This window comes from Aedes albopictus, chromosome 1 (genome assembly GCF_035046485.1).
Source record: "Aedes albopictus strain Foshan chromosome 1, AalbF5, whole genome shotgun sequence".
In the NCBI taxonomy this organism is placed as follows: Eukaryota; Metazoa; Arthropoda; class Insecta; order Diptera; family Culicidae; genus Aedes; species Aedes albopictus.
Window position 1 is genome coordinate 164348044 of NC_085136.1, and position 17631 is coordinate 164365674.

Below are 17631 nucleotides of genomic sequence, written 5' to 3' on the forward strand. Positions count from 1 at the left end.
TGTGGGGGCCCGGGGCCCGAGCGATTGTGAAGGCCCCTCAGAGGTACAAATGCGATGAATAATACAGTTTTTCTTTGTTTTTGAGCAGTATTCGAACCAAAATTGTTTTTTTGTGGGGGCCCCTAAAATGTGGGGGCCCGGGGCCCTGGCCCCCCCGGTCCCCCTTAGATCCGGCCCTGACCATAATTATGACAGTTAACTTTCTTGTAGCTTTTTGGCACTCCAACAGCACCTCTTTCATTGTTATCACATATCACATCACAATTTACCAACGTTAACGATTCTAGCTGATGCGAGTTTGTATGCACATTTTAACGAGTTTATTTTTACTTTTATGCGATTTAGCTTGTACACCAATGCGAGTTTTTCTGACATAATAAGAAAAATACCAAGCGAAGTCGTATAATCATCGCAGTGCGCAATTATGCGAATTCAATTGACACTTTGCGAATCCACTCGAACTCTTTTGCGAATAAGTAACGTTCGTCGCATCAGAGTATCGTCTACTACGATGTACTTATTCATTATTAAAGTTAATTTGCACTCTTATATGATTTTACCAGATACATCGTAATAAGTTCAAAAAATAACATCATATGCGATGAAAATTGTCATTCAGCCGTATATATATGCGATAGTGAGATAAAATAGTACTTTATACGATGTACAGCGTACATCCTTATGTGATTTCTGGTTGTCTGGGATGGACTTATGAGGAACAATAGTAACAAGATTGCGTGTTTTTCGTTCTCCAGTTGATTGGTGATTTGATGTTGCATGAAGAAGAAGAAGAAAAACGATGATGTTTTGAAAAACCCATATCCCTATAACACAGGGGAAGATTTTAAAATGCCTCTATAAAATCTAAAACAACATCTAATTAAAAACGGTTTGATGTACAATGTTAGACTTTGGACGGACTACATATAAAAAGTATAAATTTAAATTTAACATTTTTTCTTGATAGGGTACTTAATTTGTAGTCCGTTCAAAGTCTAACACCGTACATCAAACCGTTTTTAATTAGATGTTGTTTTAAATTTTATAGAGGCATTTTAAAATCTTCCCCTGTGTTATAGGGATAGGGATTTTTCAAAACATCATCGTTCTTCTTCTTCTTCTTCTTTATGCAACATCAAATCACCAATAGAATCGAAGTTATTAGTACCTACCAACAGTATTAACCTTTCAGGACGCGCGCCATCAAGCAGCTGAAACTGCACCGCGCTCACGTTGTATACGCCTAACGAGGTTTTTTGGAGGTGTTGTACTTTTTACAACGGCGCGCGTCCTGAAGCGTTAAAATAGTAGTTTTTGCAACAAGGTGCAGAATGAAGTTTTTACAGCACGAGTTGTACATTTTTCCAACGAGGCTTGCCGAGTTGGATAATTACGACGAGTGCTGTAAAAATCGAATTCTGCACCGAGTTGCGTACATCGTTTTTTTTCCAATTTCATAAATTACCGCTTGAGGGAGGATAGGTTTTAACAAAACTTTCCCATCAAACGGCACACTGAAACTTTCCCATCAAACGGCAAACGTGAATATTCTTGTATTTTTGGCTATGGAAATATTGTCTGTCTCTTGTTTCAATCATCATGTCACAATATTATTGGCACGGTAAAGGCTGGCTATGCTGCGCAATTCAGATCCCATTGTGAACCACTAGCCTCTGCCCAGCAACTCATATCCCTACCTCATCGCGGTACCGGCCGGAAACTATGAGCAACCTTAGGGAAGATCGGGTAACCAACCCCGGTGGGAACTTTGGTCGTAGGCTGACAGGGAAGGGGGGGTTTGCTTCGGCAAACCTGAGCGTCTGTTCTCCAGGAGGAGCGGCACAACAGCGTCTGATTCCCATGTTAGGGGCGGCTGATCTACGTCCGAGTGCCAGGGAAGGACTCTAAGCAACTGTGCACTATGGTCCTCCGGAAACCCAAGCAGAAGGGCATACCGTACAAATACCATGCGAAGAGCAACATGTGCGCTAATACCAAAAATTGTTATTGCTGCGTTATTCTACGAAATGTAATGAGAACATCACAATAACAGTTGGAGGTATTTGAGCAGAGTATTGATGTAGTATTTGTTGGCTTAGCAGTGAAAATAGCCGAAGAACAAGATTTGCTATTATATCATGAATTCATCAAAAATATTTAATAACAAGAAATGTTATTAGTTTGTTATTCAATAACTTTGGGATAACAAATACAGCACTTGAAATTTTAGGTATGCATTCATCATTGCAATAACAAGACTTGTTTTTTTCTAGGTGTTCTTTATACAAAATTTTGGTATTCGTTTTTATTATTTTGCCTCTTATTAGCACCTAATGAAGGGCATATCAAGGTATGGTAGTATTTAAGATAAATACCATGATATGTTATTCTCATGTTACTTTCTTCTGCTCGAGAAGTAGGGGGTTTGTGTCAGGCCCTACGAGCCAGCCGTAAAAAAACCATTGTAACGGAAAATCAGCAACAGAATAATACGAACCGAGACCAACGGCAACGACCCTAGCGAACAAAAAGGACTTGCGATTGGAAACTCGGTACGTGGAACTACCGATCTCTCAACTTCATTGGGAGCACCCGCATACTAGCCGATCTACTGAAGGACCGCGGGTTCGGCATCGTAGCGCTGCAGGAGGTATGTTGGACAGGATCCATGGTGCGAACGTTTAGAGGTAATCATACCATCTACCAGAGCTGCGGCAACACACGCAAGCTGGGAACAGCTTTCATCGTGATGGGTGATATGCAGAGGCGCGTGATCGGTTGGTGGCCGATCGACGAAAGAATGTGCAGGTTGAGGATCAAGGGCCGATTCTTCAACTTCAGCATAATAAACGTGCACAGCCCACACTCCGGAAGCACTGATGATGACAAAGACGCATTTTACGCGCAGCTCGAACGCGAGTACGACCGCTGCCCAAACCAAGACGTCAAGATCATCATAGGGGATCTAAACGCTCAGGTAGGCCAGGAGGAGGAATTCAGACCGACGATTGGAAAGTTCAGCGCCCACCAGGTGACGAACGAAAATGGCCTACGCCTCATCGATTTCGCCGCCTCCAAGAACATGGCCATTTGTAGCACCTTCTTTCAGCACAGCCTTCCGTATCGTTACACCTGTAGATCACCACAACAAACGGAATCTCAAATCGACCACGTTCTGATTGATGAACGGCACTTCTCCGACATTATCGACGTCAGGACCTATCGTGGCGCTAATATCGACTTTGATCACTACCTGGTGATGGTTAAACTGCGCCCAAAACTTGTAACGGTTCTTTCGCACACAACGTCAGCAGCTTTAGCGCCACTCTCGGGTTAGAGAGGCTGCGACGGGCGAGTTTTGAAAGTGGCTCAATCACGCTATTTCTCCGACAACCCAAACGTAAGATCCAACGAAATCAGAAAATGGAAAAAGGATCACCGAATAAAATTTGAAAAAAAAGAATACTAAAATAGGGAAGCTTCAAACAATTTAGTGAAGGAAGTGTTATATATTAGGCCCTAGTCAAGGTGTAACCGCAATTATACAATGGGTCTTTACTATACTAGTCCTACCTATTGAGCTCAAAGGTTTGAAAAACTTACGGTTCTATAGAACAAACTTTGTTCTCACGTTGGGGCCCAATCGTAGTGTTGCTCCGATGTCGCGCAACTTGCAGCTGCAGCGCGTGAGATCTGGTGGACGATCTTCGAGGTATACTGATCTTCTCGACTGTGACACGTTGGTGTAGCGCGTCCGCTCCTCAGAGCGCGAGATCCTGCTGGCAAAGTCGTCGAGAGAGCGGCGGTTGTCGCGACTGCGCGGTGCCCTCGGCCAACTGGTACTCTCTGAGTGCTTCTCTAACTGTGGCTTGCGTAGGGGCGAGTACCGCGAGATCGTGGTACGGGGATGCTGCTATCGAGGCGAGAGCGAGTGACCGTTCGAACTACGGACGGCAGGCGTATTCGACGCTGGTGCGCTTCGACGATAGGCAACAGGGAGAGTCGTCTCACCGGGATAGTGAATTGCGTTGAGGCGGTCACCGCCAGATGCCCTGGCAAGGATGCTGCGGTGGAATCGAACGAGTGTGATCGCTCGGACGACGAAAAGCAGTGGGCTTGCGCGTCGCTCGTTGTTGGTAGAACGCAAGGAGAGTGGTGAGATACGTCGCACGGCGAGGTATCGGCTCACCGGGTTCACCGGAAAGAGATGAGCACCGTTTACGCCTAGAGCTTGCACCGAGACGCGTGGAGCTTAGCCGACTCGCGGGGATTCCGTTGCGCGTGTAGCTTGCGCCGAAGTACGTAGAGCTGCCAGTGCCAGGGATGCGCGTGGAGCTTGCGCCGGTCCGCGAGGAGGATCTGTAGCGTTGGGTTTTACGAACCCAAATAAAAACCCTTCGTTGAAGGGAACGCTGTCCCACAACGAAATTAGTATACACTCTACATCCATAGTTCACAAACTAGCTTACCTAAGCGTTTTTTTCTGATCTCTCAGCCACACAGTAGTTTAGGATTAACGATCGATTCAATTCTGAAAAATCTACGATTAACCTGATCATAATTCCATCCACAAATTTATTGGCTTTGGTCTCACCTCAATTAAACAAACGATCAATATCGCACTATCTAATGATTCAATTCGCACAGAACTAACTCACAATCTGGTTTGGTATTTATTTTTTTTTTTTGATAACTTTCCACAAACGGTACGGGCTTCTAACTCGCTTGCCTTCACAAAAGTGATTGGTGGCATTCCCATATAAATGCCTGATTTAGGCTTAACAATACAAATTTGCGAAACGAGTAAACACCTATTGTTTCAGATTTTTGCATAGCAAATATATCTGCTGGGCAGATCAAATAGGGCAACCAATATCTACCGCTTAGCCCACTCTGATGATTCTTCTTCGCATTTCCTCTCATGGTGCAGGTTGCGATCCCCAATGCAATCCATATTGCTGGGGGGCGTGAGCCATCTCACTCCGCAAGCACTCATGCTCTTCATTTCGTTATTTTCTCTTACTAAATCGAGACGGTGGGAGATATTAGAGTGGGCCATAAATTCCGTCACGCGAGTGTCGCAATCCCTCTTTTTCTTGAAAGATAGCTCTGCCGCATGCTGTATATTGTGTTTGCTAGGGATTTCTGAGGGATTCCATTGCAATTGATAAGAAAGTCGTTACAAACTCTCCGTTATTAACAACGTACATTACCGGCGGCCACCCCGGTACGATCTAGAGCGACTGAAGCAACCGAATGTCACCACCGCATACGCGCAGAATCTCGAGGCAGCGTTGCCGGACGAGTGCATAGACCTAAATACTCCCGCACACTCCAAAAACATTCAAAAGTAATTCAACTGAAAAAAAAACATGCAGTTTTGCCCCACACTCCCACTGGAACAGCTGCCCGGGGGGGGGGGGGGTTAATTTCAATTTTCATCATACGGTCTACCCACCTTAAGTGGGGAATATTGGAAGCAAAGAAAATCGCCCCTAGCTTATATGAGTCATCACCGACCGCTGGTGGCCGGGTGCGATCGTGTTCGAACACGTTGGGCCTGGGTCGGTGTGGTGCAAATTGTTACTACGCTTGGTGGGCCGACGACAAAGATGGGCAATGAACCCGAAAGAATTTTCTATTAATCGCGGTTGAACAAAGGTGACATTGGCTTGGGTTGAACCCAGGTGAACCTAAAGGGAACGTTTTGAAATCGAGGCACCGAATTGGCCGTCTATGGTCTCAGGTAGCCTGGATTGTTTTGCACCTGATTCGTTTTGAACTCAGGTAAACTTTAGCTGGAATGTTGCGAAATCAAGGCGCCGTATTGGCCGCCTATGGTTTCAGATAGCCTAGATTGTTTTTTTTTTGTCACAAGATCGAGGCGCCGAATTGGCCGCGTATGGTTTCGGGTAGCCGTGATTGTTTTTTTTTGTTTTCACTGGGTTCGCTTTGAACTCAGGTAAACCCTTGCTGGAATGTTCTGAAATCGACACCGTATTGGCCGCATAGGGCGCCTGGCTTGTTTGCACTGGATTTGTTTTGTCTTCAAGTAAACCGAATGAAAAAAATGTTGGAGTACAGTTTCAACCAACATCCGTGGCCGGGGCCCGGCTAGGGTTCATTGTGCCCAAGCAAGGGTACATTTCAATAACAAGGCGGTTGCTTTGTTTTGAAGAATTGGGTGCCAAGTCCGAAAGATGATGGGGATAAGAATGATGATGATGATAATGATGATGATGATGACGATGATGTTGACGAAGGGGTTGGGGGTCGACTTTGGTTACGCCCAAGTCAGGCGTGGTTTCGGTGTTAAGATTTTCATAGCGGTTTGCTCAAAAAAACGCCCAAGTCAGGCGTGGCTAGGAGATTTGGACTTGGGGATAAGATTTTAATAGGTTTTGCTCAAACACGCCAAAGTCAGGCGTGGCTAGGAGATTTAGACTTGGGGATAAGATTTTCATAGGTTCTGTTCAAACACGCCCAAGTCAGGCGGGGATGGTAATCACGATGTGGACAAGTAGGATAGGTAGAAAGTTTTGGGACTTTTTAGTAGGGTAGCGCACCCAGAAATCGCCCACACCCCAGTTTTCGCCCACGTACTGGATCTTTTTTATTTTAAATACATTAAATCTGTTTTTGAATAATTAATTCTAATGACAATAAATAGTTTTACATTATTCTTAATCAAAAACCTAAAATTGTAGCATTACATTCTGAAACTGATTCGTAAATCGTATGTTTAGACAAACCATGCTTGACCAAGCCCAAGCATATGTTAAATCACTAGAAATGCCATACATTAAAATAGGCATAAATGTATATATTGAAAGTGTTTATCGATATGTTTTCGTTTATAACATTGAATATCAATTTAATTATATTTTAAAAGCTCTTTTAAACGGAAATGTTGTGATTAACTTCGCGAAATTCCATTTAAATCAGATGGCGAAAACTGGTACTCGAATTAAGACGCTGATCCATAATTCGCCCAGGGCGAATCTTCGTATACTGTACTTCTCATACCCGCTGAGCCAGTTTTCGACCCTCTTGGGCGAATTTTACCGAAAAGCTGTTATTTTTATAAAAGCGGTGAGAAGGCCTAAACTTGCTTTATTTCTAGTTCAAAATCGTTTATATATTTGGTAGGTATTTTGATAAGAAAGTGGATTGGATAAAATCTAAGAGGGGAAGGGATATATTGTTAAGCAATCCCGCATAGAAAAATATCAATTGACATAAAGTCCAAACATTAAGTTTATTCTTACTGATAAAGTTAGTTTTTCTCATGATGTTTATTGTTGAACAATGTAAAATCATATGCTGACGACCATAAATTACAATTTAGGCAAACCATATCAGGTAGTGCAATATGTTATAGTACCCAAGTATTGTTGAGCTATATGTAGATGCAAACTCGTTTGTAATGTAAACTGTTTCGAGAAGGTAGCAAAATTCTTGGCATTCATCCAAAATTTGTTATTTTTTGCGATAGAGTCCCGCTACACAATGGTCCAATTTTGAGAAAAGCTGGCAGAAACTCAATTTTTGAAGATCTCTTAAACGGGTTTCAGTAAATCGATCATTCATCTACAATATCAGAAGCGTTGACTGTCTTTTAAATAAATTGGAAATTATGATTTTGTATCTTTTTATAGCGCTAAAAATCTGCTGATGGAAAAATTGCTGATTTTTTGATAAAAAACACAAACAAGTTCAACCACTACAAAACTCTAATAATATAAGTAATTCAATGGATTCCAGAAGTTTATTCGTAAGTTCTCGTGTGTATTAGGAACCTGCAATGGAAAAAGAGATCAAAATAACACTTTTGGCTTCAATATTAACATCACTTATTATTAGTATGAGAAATTCTTTTACTTCAACTTCAAAGTGTCTTACAAATCGCTCCCAGCTACTCCCCGCGCCGATATTTTGTTCAAACGCTCGTCTAGGTTTGCAGAATTGATTAAAAAAAAATTGCAGCTGCCAAGAGCTGCCAAAACATTAGCGCCATAATGATATGTGTGTAGCCAAATTGTATGAAAAACAGCCATTTTGTTCGGAATTTGTTCGAAGAAATCGACAAATAATCAAAATGCCATTAATATGAAATTGAGAGCTCAATAATGTTTCAGTATATTAATTTAGGCTAAAACTAGCAGACTACTATGATTTGGCAATTTTTGCCACGTATTTTCAAATCTGGACCACTGTGCGCTACCATGTGTTTCTTTGTTTCGTCTGAAGTAAAAAGACCCAATTCCTAATAAGAAAGCATAAATTGAAGCTTATATTCAAATCTAATCGCTTGATGCGCTGGTTATCATGTATTTAACAACATAACAATTTCTGAAACCAAAGTTTGATTCTCGCTCAAAACGTAACGCGTAAAATGTGTCCAATATGATGATCAGAAATATTTCCTCCTTTGGATCATTCTTCTTAAGCCTTCAGTACATGCTTTGTCAAGTGTGCAAACTTTTCCGCACGCATAACCCAGCAGGCCAAAAACGGTCGCAACATTGACAAAACATTGGAAATGTTAAGCGTTTACTTCAATGTTGGTTTATGCGTGCGGAAAAGTTAGCACACTTGGTAAAGTGTGTACTGAAGGCTTTAGTTTTGCAATTTAAGGGATTAGTAGGCGCTGAAATTGTAAATATTTTTGTCAGATTTTTCCTTTTTTTCTGTTCTTTAGAGTTATTGATAGTGTAAACAGTGACATGATCACTCAAGTTCATCATTCCCTTTTCGGCCAAAAGGCATTCGGCCAAACGGCAATCGGCCAAATTACCCTTTTGGCCAAATGGCGTTCGGCTAAATGACATTCGGCCAAATAATATGAAACCAGGTCACTGTGTTGTGTAAGAGGTAATAAATGCAGAATGCTACAACTCAAAATTCAGACTACTTCTGATCCTGCTTCTGATCTAGTACTCGATTGTGTCTTATTTTTGAAAAAAAAAAATGCTGCACCGGTTCATTTTGAGAATTGTTTAATGGAAAACAAATTTCGGATCAAATAAGGCCAAAAATGATATAAACAAAAGATGGAAAATTAACGGAAACATAAGTAATTCTATCATGTGGGAACCCATGGTACCCATGGCCGGCTATTTGTGGTGTTTTTTTTAACTGGCAACACAATAGATACATCTTTTTGACTTCATACATTAATGTTTTAGTTCTTCTGCAGAGAAATTACATTATCTTAAGCATCAAAACATGTAAAGAATGTTAAAACAATAAGTTTTTAAAGTAGGCGAAAACTGGTTCCAATGGTGGGCGAAAATAGGATCAAGGGGGTCGAAATTGGGGACCTTGAGCTCGTTTATAATTAAACCATTTATTGAAGATTTCACGACATTATTTTTAAATTTTTGTCCCGTAATAGCAAGAACACATGCGTTTTTACATATTTACCGAAACAAATGTAGTTGACTTGTCCTACAAGTATGATTTTTAAGCTGCGGAAGACAAATTCCCGCATAATCTGGGTGATTTCTGGGTGCGCTACCCTATTTACATTTTTTTGGACACGCCCAAGATGGGTTGGGCAACGTTAGGAATTTTCGTGACTTCTTCGGGTATTGCTAGGAAATTTAGGCTATAAATACTGAGGCTTTGGCTTCAATCGGAGAGTCGTTGAAGAACAGAGTAATCGGGGGAGTTCAAAGGCAGTCTGCGAGACCGTTGTTCGGTTCAGAAAAGTTCAGTTTCAACGCGAAAGTTCAGTTCAGTTTGTTCAGTTCAAAGGCAGTCTGCGAGACCGTTGTTCGGTTCAGAAAAGGTCAGTTTCAACGTAAGAGTTCAGTTCGGGGCAGTTCAGAAAAAAAACAGTAGTTGTAAAAGTGTGAAGTGTAAAAGTGAATTAAGTAGTTAAGTAGTGGTGTAAATCTTACGGTTAAATCAATATAGATAATGACGGAAGCACGGACATTGTAATTTTAAGAGATATCACATCCTTGTGTAGAATAGTATAGAAGAACCCCAAGTAACGGGACGCTTCACGAGGGTGTGCTCGATGTGGCCCCCCTAGAGGACTGCTGGAGTACAATCAAAGCAGCCATCAACAACGCAACCGAGAGCACTATCGGGTACGTAGAACGGAGTCGACGAAACGATTGGTTCGACGAGGAGTGCAGAGCGGTTCTGGAGGAGAAGGATGCAGCGCGGGCGGTAATGCTGCAGCATGGAACCCGACAGAATGTGGAGCGATACAGACAGAAGCGGAAGCAGCAGACCCGTCTCTTCCGGGAGAAAAAGCGCCGCCTGGAAGAAGCGGAGTGCGAGGAAATGGAACTGCTGTGCCGTTCACAGGAAACACGCAAGTTCTACCAGAAGCTCAACGCATCCCGCAAAAGCTACGTGCCGCAAGCCGAAATCTGCAGCGATAAGGACGGGAGCCTCCTGACGGACAAACGTGAGGTGATCGAAAGGTGGAAGCAGCACTTCGACGAGCACCTGAATGGCGAAGAGAATGTAGGCACGGAGGACCAAGGCAGCGGAGGAAATGACTATGTTGGTGCAGCAGAGGACGGGAATGAACCAATTCCCACGCTGAGAGAAGTTAAGGATGCCATCCACCAGCTCAAAAACAACAAAGCGGCTGGTAAGGACGGTATCGCAGCAGAATTCATCAAGATGGGCCCGGAAAAGTTGGCCACCTGTCTGCACCAGTTAGTAGTCAAGATCTGGGAAACCGAACAGCTACCGGAGGAGTGGAAGGAAGGGATAATCTGTCCCATCCACAAGAAAGGCGACAAGTTAATGTGTGAGAACTTTCGAGCGATCACCATTTTGAATGCCGCCTACAAAGTGCTATCCCAGATCATCTTCCGTCGTCTTTCACCTAAAGTAAATGAGTTCGTGGGAAGTTACCAAGCCATCGGCGGCCGGTTGACAACGGACCAGATCTTCACCGTAAGGCAAATCCTCCAGAAATGCCGTGAATACCAGGTCCCAACGCATCACCTGTTCATCGACTTCAAAGCGGCATATGACAGTATCGACCGCACAGAGCTATGGAAAATTATGGACGAGAACAGCTTTCCCGGGAAGCTGACTAGACTGATAAGAGCAACGATGGACGGCGTGCAGAATAGCGTAAGGATTTCGGGTGAACTCTCCAGTTCATTTGAATCTCGACGAGGACTACGACAAGGTGATGGACTTTCCTGCCTACTATTCAACATCGCCCTGGAAGGTGTTTTGCGACGAGCCGGGCTCAACAGCCGGGGTACGATCTTCACGAAATCCAGCCAATTTGTCTGTTTTGCGGATGACATGGATATTATTGCTAGAACATTTGGAACGGTGGCAGAACAGTACACCCGCCTGAAACGTGAAGCAGCAAAGGTAGGACTGGTGGTGAATGCGGCTAAGACAAAGTACATGCTGGTAGGTGGGACTGAGCGAGACAGGACAAACCTTGGCAGCAATGTTACGATAGACGGGGATACTTTCGAGTTGGTAGAAGAATTCGTCTACCTCGGCTCCTTGCTAACGGCTGACAATAACGTGAGCCGTGAAATACGAAGGCGCATCATCAGTGGAAGTCGTGCCTACTATGGGCTCCAGAAGAAACTGCGGTCAAAAAAGATTCACCCCCGCACCAAATGTACCATGTACAAGACGTTAATAAGACCGGTGGTTATCTACGGACACGAGACATGGACGATGCTTGAGGAGGACCTGCAAGCACTCGGAGTTTTCGAGCGACGGGTACTAAGGACGATCTTCGGCGGTGTGCAGGAGAACGGTGTGTGACGGAGAAGAATGAACCACGATCTCGCTGCACTTTACGGCGAACCCAGCATCCAGAAGGTGGCCAAAGCCGGAAGGATACGATGGGCAGGGCATGTTGCAAGAATGCCGGACAACAACCCTGCAAAGTTGGTGTTTGCTAACCATCCGGTTGGTACAAGAAGGCGTGGAGCGCAGAGAGCACGATGAGCGGACCAGGTGGAGCGTGATCTGGCGAGTGTTGGGCGTGATCGACGTTGGAGAGCTGGAGCTGCAAATCGAGTATTATGGCGGCAAACTGTTGATTCAGTATTATCATGAATTTGATGATAACCAAATAAATGAATAAATGAATGATCAAAACAAACAAAATTCATTATTCTTTTTGTTTCTAGAGAAAGATGTAGTCGCCGTCTTCACATTTCAACCAAAAAAATTTTTGAAAAGTTAATACACTTTCCGTAATTACACAAAGAGAGGATCGATGAAGAGAAATCGAAAATGGCAGTTAGGCCCTAATGAAGAATCAGTGTCGAAGTGAAATGCCCCAAACCATTTTTTCAAATTTTGGATTTCAGTGCGGGTCGATTATGAAAATCACAATAGTTTTCTAACTCTAAGTATATTCATATATTCATAAGATGTTTCAACAATAAATATTACTAGCACTGTCAAATAATCAAGATCCCAATCATGAATTTTGAACCCTTAACCTCAACCATGGCAAAAAGTTTGAAATGAATATTTACCTATTTATCGTCTCCAAATAATGTAGGCGATTTTTCTATGGAACCACTGCACTGTCCAACGGCCGCACTCGTTGCCACTGTGTTGCAAAGTTCAGAGCAAACCCAACTCCAACTGTGCGTCCTGCCTATTCACTTTCGTTCCCTTTGAACCGGCAATCCAACCGATGACAATCTTTGATTGGATATAGTTCTCACTTTGATCTGTACGATGATGACGGTGAACTTCGGTCTACCTCCTCCAGATTCCAGATTTCAGAAGAGCTGTGTCTACATTCAATATTGGTTCTTCTCCATTGATACATTTATTCTTCTATTTTCGAACGAAGCACTTGCACATCGAAACGAAGCACTAAATATTTCATATGATATACGGTAAATTTGATTTTGGCAATTCTGACGCAATGGTTTGGCACAATCGAGATGAATATATCATGGCTCTATTTGTTTCTCACATTTGGCACCGAATCCGCTGAACTATTTCACTACGTTTTTCATTCGCTCTGCAATCCACACTGCTGCGACACTACTCTCATAACGCCGAATAGTTGCCCAAGTGACGAATGTGTTCCATGCAAATTTCGGTATCTTATTCTCACGTATATCCAATCATTGTGACGAACACTCGGTCCCCAACAACTTTCTCACCAGTAGCCCTCGAGGGAAAACACAAACCTCGTGTCTTGCCACACACACTGAACTGCCGAAACAACTATTTCCACTTTTTCCAGAATACCCCTGGTCGCGATTATGCAAAAGAACAATTGTTTACTTGGCTTTGGTTTTGTTTGTTCCCACTGCTGGCTGTTCACATTTCCTCGGGTATTTGCCGATTGTCTTCTTCCCAGCACCAACCAGAGAACAACTTTTTCAAACATCCATTAAAGTTTAGAACTTTTTCCGTCCTCTTATGCACGATCCTACCGTCGTACGTGGAGCGCAGACACACACTCGACAGCGGACGACAACGTGGTTATAACGTTCTTCCTGCATCCTATACGCCTACACCGAAATGCTCTGCGGCAAGAATAACTTTAAAGATATGTGGGAGGTGAATCTCTCCCTATCCAGGAGAAGTGGTTGGAAAAGCACTTCCCACACTACTGAAAGGAATCCCGAAGTGGTTTTTCACGTCTATTCGCCTCGACAATCGACCGATGACTGGGGTCTGCGAAAATTTCAATCAGTCTGATAAGTTCCCTGGTGGGAGCATCTGTCCATTTGGGATGCTGAACGTACCCACACGTCCTCGAACGCCATCCCGTGTGCATCCTGCGAGATATTCTATACTCCACATGGTATTGCTCTCGCTCTCCTATCCCCCATCTGGATCAGAGAATGTCATGCGCAATGTCGCGGGGAGACACTTCCCACGCTACACTACATCGCAGCATCACCATCATTGAAGCTTGGAAAAGTGTTGCATCATCGATCTCTTCGCGTACAGCAGCCACCAGTTCAGCGATTATGTGCCGTGGCATAATCCCTGGGAACTGCATCAATAAAGGAGCTATGAGACGGCGGCGGCGGCGGCTGCGGGAAAAATGTAGGATGACAAACTGCCAGAGGGGGGGTAGAAGACTTATATTTCGCCGATCAATGGCCGCGTTGTTGTCTCCGGTTGGCCTCGACTGGAGCTATACTGGGTAAACGGGATGGGTCGGTTATGAAACATTAATTGGATTAAGCTAATATTTTACGCACGTTGTACTTCATTAAACTTTGCTTCCACTAAGGATTACTTTAAAACGGTTCAAAACAACTAATAACGGTCTAATTGAATCATGGTTGTTGGAATAAAGTTATAAATGAAAAGATGGAAGTATCTATCGTGGGTAATTAGCCGAGTATAACTGCAGATTGTGACCGGACCACCAAAAACATACCCTCATCCGATGATATAGAAGTTTTGGTACTTGGACGGCCCTGAACCCTGGACGTAGAGTGCTCTCTGGTACTCCTCCTCGGCATAGAAGGACGTTGTTCTTTCGTAAATTGTGCAACGTGATCACAGCTCCATGCAGCCTACCGGATTTTATTATCTTAAGAAGTCCATCTAATGGGGTAAAGGAGTCTCAGAGAGGATTAAAGGGATAGATGAAAGTTAAGCTAAGTAATCAAAGAAGGGGAGGGGTGAGATTGAAAGGGAAGTAAAAAAGTTTCAGGGGTTTCTGTGGAGAGTTTATTCGAGGGGAGTCTCAAAAGATTTAAAAATGACAGACAATGTGCGCTCAGGAGGTTGGGGGAAGTTTCTTATTGGGGCATCACTGATGCTTAGAAGAGGACTTGTATGCTGTTAAAGGGATGACGAAAAGAGATCTCCGGAGTGTGTAAAACAGGGGGCTAAAGTGAGTCTTAAGGGATTCAAGTGCGGCTCAGGAGGTTTTGAAGAGGTCCTAAAGGGATTTCAGGGAAGTCAAAGGGCGGGAAAATGGAGTCCCAATGGATTTCAAATGGAAAGCATAAACAGCTGACCACTACTAGTATCAGCCTTTTGAGCTCATAGCGATGCTGAGTGCCGTCGTGACTTGTGGTGACAAATTCTTCAAATCAACTTCCTTCATTTCTTTGACTCAGATAATCTGTGATGCCATGAGTCTCAGAAGTTCATGTGCAGTGGTGACCTACTGGATTCCTGACCTGGGGACCAACTGATTCCCACCCATGCGTAGAGTGTGGCTGACCCATCTCTACGTTCGCAACAGAATTTCTCACGCCATCGGCTGATTGTGACATCGAAGAAGAATATCACCGTTAGAAATTCAGTTGTGGCATCGCCATGCCCGAGCAGAAAAGAATAGCAAGTAAATAACATATCAAGGTAGGGTATATTCCTTGGCCTAATTTGCAAGCCGGCTAGACAATTTTGACCATAACTCACGAATTAATAGCACTAGAAATAATATGTTGAACCTATTACGCACTCTAGGCAATGCGTGTTTCACCAATTGGAAGTAAACTAACGTAAATATTCAAGAATTTACTTAATTACGTTGAAAAGATTCGATGCGATGGTATACAACGTTGGTCTTTGGTACACAACTTGGCCTATTAGTGGATACTACGTTGGCCTATTGCTTTCCAAGTGCTTGAACCACTTGTTATCTCATTTTTTAATATTTCTGCTGGAGAAATATCACTGTTTGTTCACCAATCTTACTTTCAAATTTTATTTTTGGAGCCAAATTTTCAAAAAACTAAAAATAAATCACTTAAAATAAAGTTCTTTCTTAACTTAGTAACGAAAACAACGCAACCCTATTATTGTCTTATATTTTTAAATTCAACGCACACAAAATCTTTCTTCCTGTTCGTTCTTTCTGGTTCTTACGTAAGCAATGTTGTTGACGTCACTTTATCGGTGTTGTTGACGTCACTTTACTGATGGGCCAAGATTTGTGTACATAGTGAAAAAATGTCCTCAATATTCGGCTTGAAAACAAATATACAAGTACAAAATAGCGTGTTTGACCGTCGCATCAAATGTTCAGTTATTGTTCAAATGTTCAAAAATCATGCCATTCATGATCACGTGTAAGACTACCCACTAAGCCGATGAATCATGGCGTCTACAAAAGCTAAACAAAGTGACAATTTCATTCAATTTTAATGCACCAAAGTGCTAAAATTGAAACGAAATGTTACAGACACATTCTACGGCCCCGTATCATCAATACTCAATTTTCAAAGTTGAAATTTGGCATATTTCACATTTTTATAACATTCTACACTACTCTTGTCGTCCAAAAATGTATTCAACATGATATTAATGTAACAATAAATATTTATTGAACGACGGATAACATTAACAATAAAATCGTGATTTTAAGGCATTTAGACACACTATTCATCAAAGCTGCCGTATTTTAAACACCAACGCACTGACTTTTCAAAAGTCTTCCATGATTATCAGATAATCAGATGTGTGTAGATTTTTTAGCATACAAAGAATTTTAATTGTAACACTTTACAACTATGAGGTATGGTTGGTCAAAGTATAGGTTTTTAAAGCGTTGTAACGTCACGGAAAATCAACCTTTATGAAATCTATTCAAATTCTGAACAAGTTTTAAATTTGAAATTTTGTATGGTCTTTGTACTCCAGAATATCTTTCAAATGAGATTAAAACAAAAGAAATCGGTTCACTGACGCCTGAGTTTCACCTGGTTGAACTTTGCGTTGTAACGTCACGAAAAAAAGTTCTGTGGAAAAGACCAAATTTCTCTGGCTTGAACAGCTTCTGCAGTGGACAAAGGTAGTTCTATATTCCAAACCAATTTCTTTCTCGTTGTGTATGAGCCCTTTTTCAAGGTATCATTCATAAATTGCGTACCATTAAGTCCCTTTCATAAACTACGTAGACTCTTGAAGTACAGAGAGGGAGGTGACGTTTGTCCAAAATCTACGCTCTATACAAATTCCAAAAAATGGTTTTAATTGTAATTGTACTGCGATCTTGTAAAAATGCCACTCAAAAGACTTCATCCTTCGAGGATTACACACACATTATACAGGGGGTGGCCAAAATGTTTGGGATGACAAATTTTTTTCTCTCACAAAAAAGTTCAACATGGTGTGACTTTCCATAGAGTGCATCAAATTTTCTCAAATTTTGACTGTTTATTAACCTATTATATGTGCATCAGTGGTACAAATTTCAGCTCGATTGGTTAATCTTTCGCGAAGTTATAACCGATCTTGTGAAACACTATTTTTAAGACTATCAATTTTTGAACTGTCATATCCTGGAGACCGGTGAACCGGATCGAATGAAATTTTGAGCGATTTTCAACAATATAATAGTGCTTGAAAATTCATCAGAACATAGATACTTTTAAAACGTTGAAAAAAGTTATGATGGTTTGACATTTTCACCCATTTATAGGAAAATGAGTAAAATTTACTATACTGCACAAAAATTACTAAATGTGTTCTTCCTTTAATCCAAATAGGCTCTAATATATCTTTTTATAGATATCTTATGAACAGAAGTAGAAAATCTTTGGATATCAAAAATAAAATTTTATGACACTGATGTAAAAAAATGCATTTTTTCGAAAAAGATCCAAAAAGTGTCATCCCATCATAACTTTTGTCAACGTTTAAAAAGTACCCATGTTTTCAATGATTTTCAAG

General features: G+C 42.1%; 1 protein-coding gene across 1 annotated transcript in view; it reads right to left on the bottom strand.

Annotated features, from left to right (window-relative positions):
* LOC109431513 (uncharacterized) overlaps window positions 1–13643 on the bottom strand; it is a 269055-nt gene extending 255412 nt beyond the window's left edge. The window contains exon 1 of the mRNA XM_019707742.3: window positions 12498–13643. The gene's annotated coding sequence lies outside the window, so the exon portion shown is untranslated. The remainder of the gene's footprint in view (window positions 1–12497) is intronic.
* Window positions 13644–17631: the final 3988 nt, after the last annotated feature.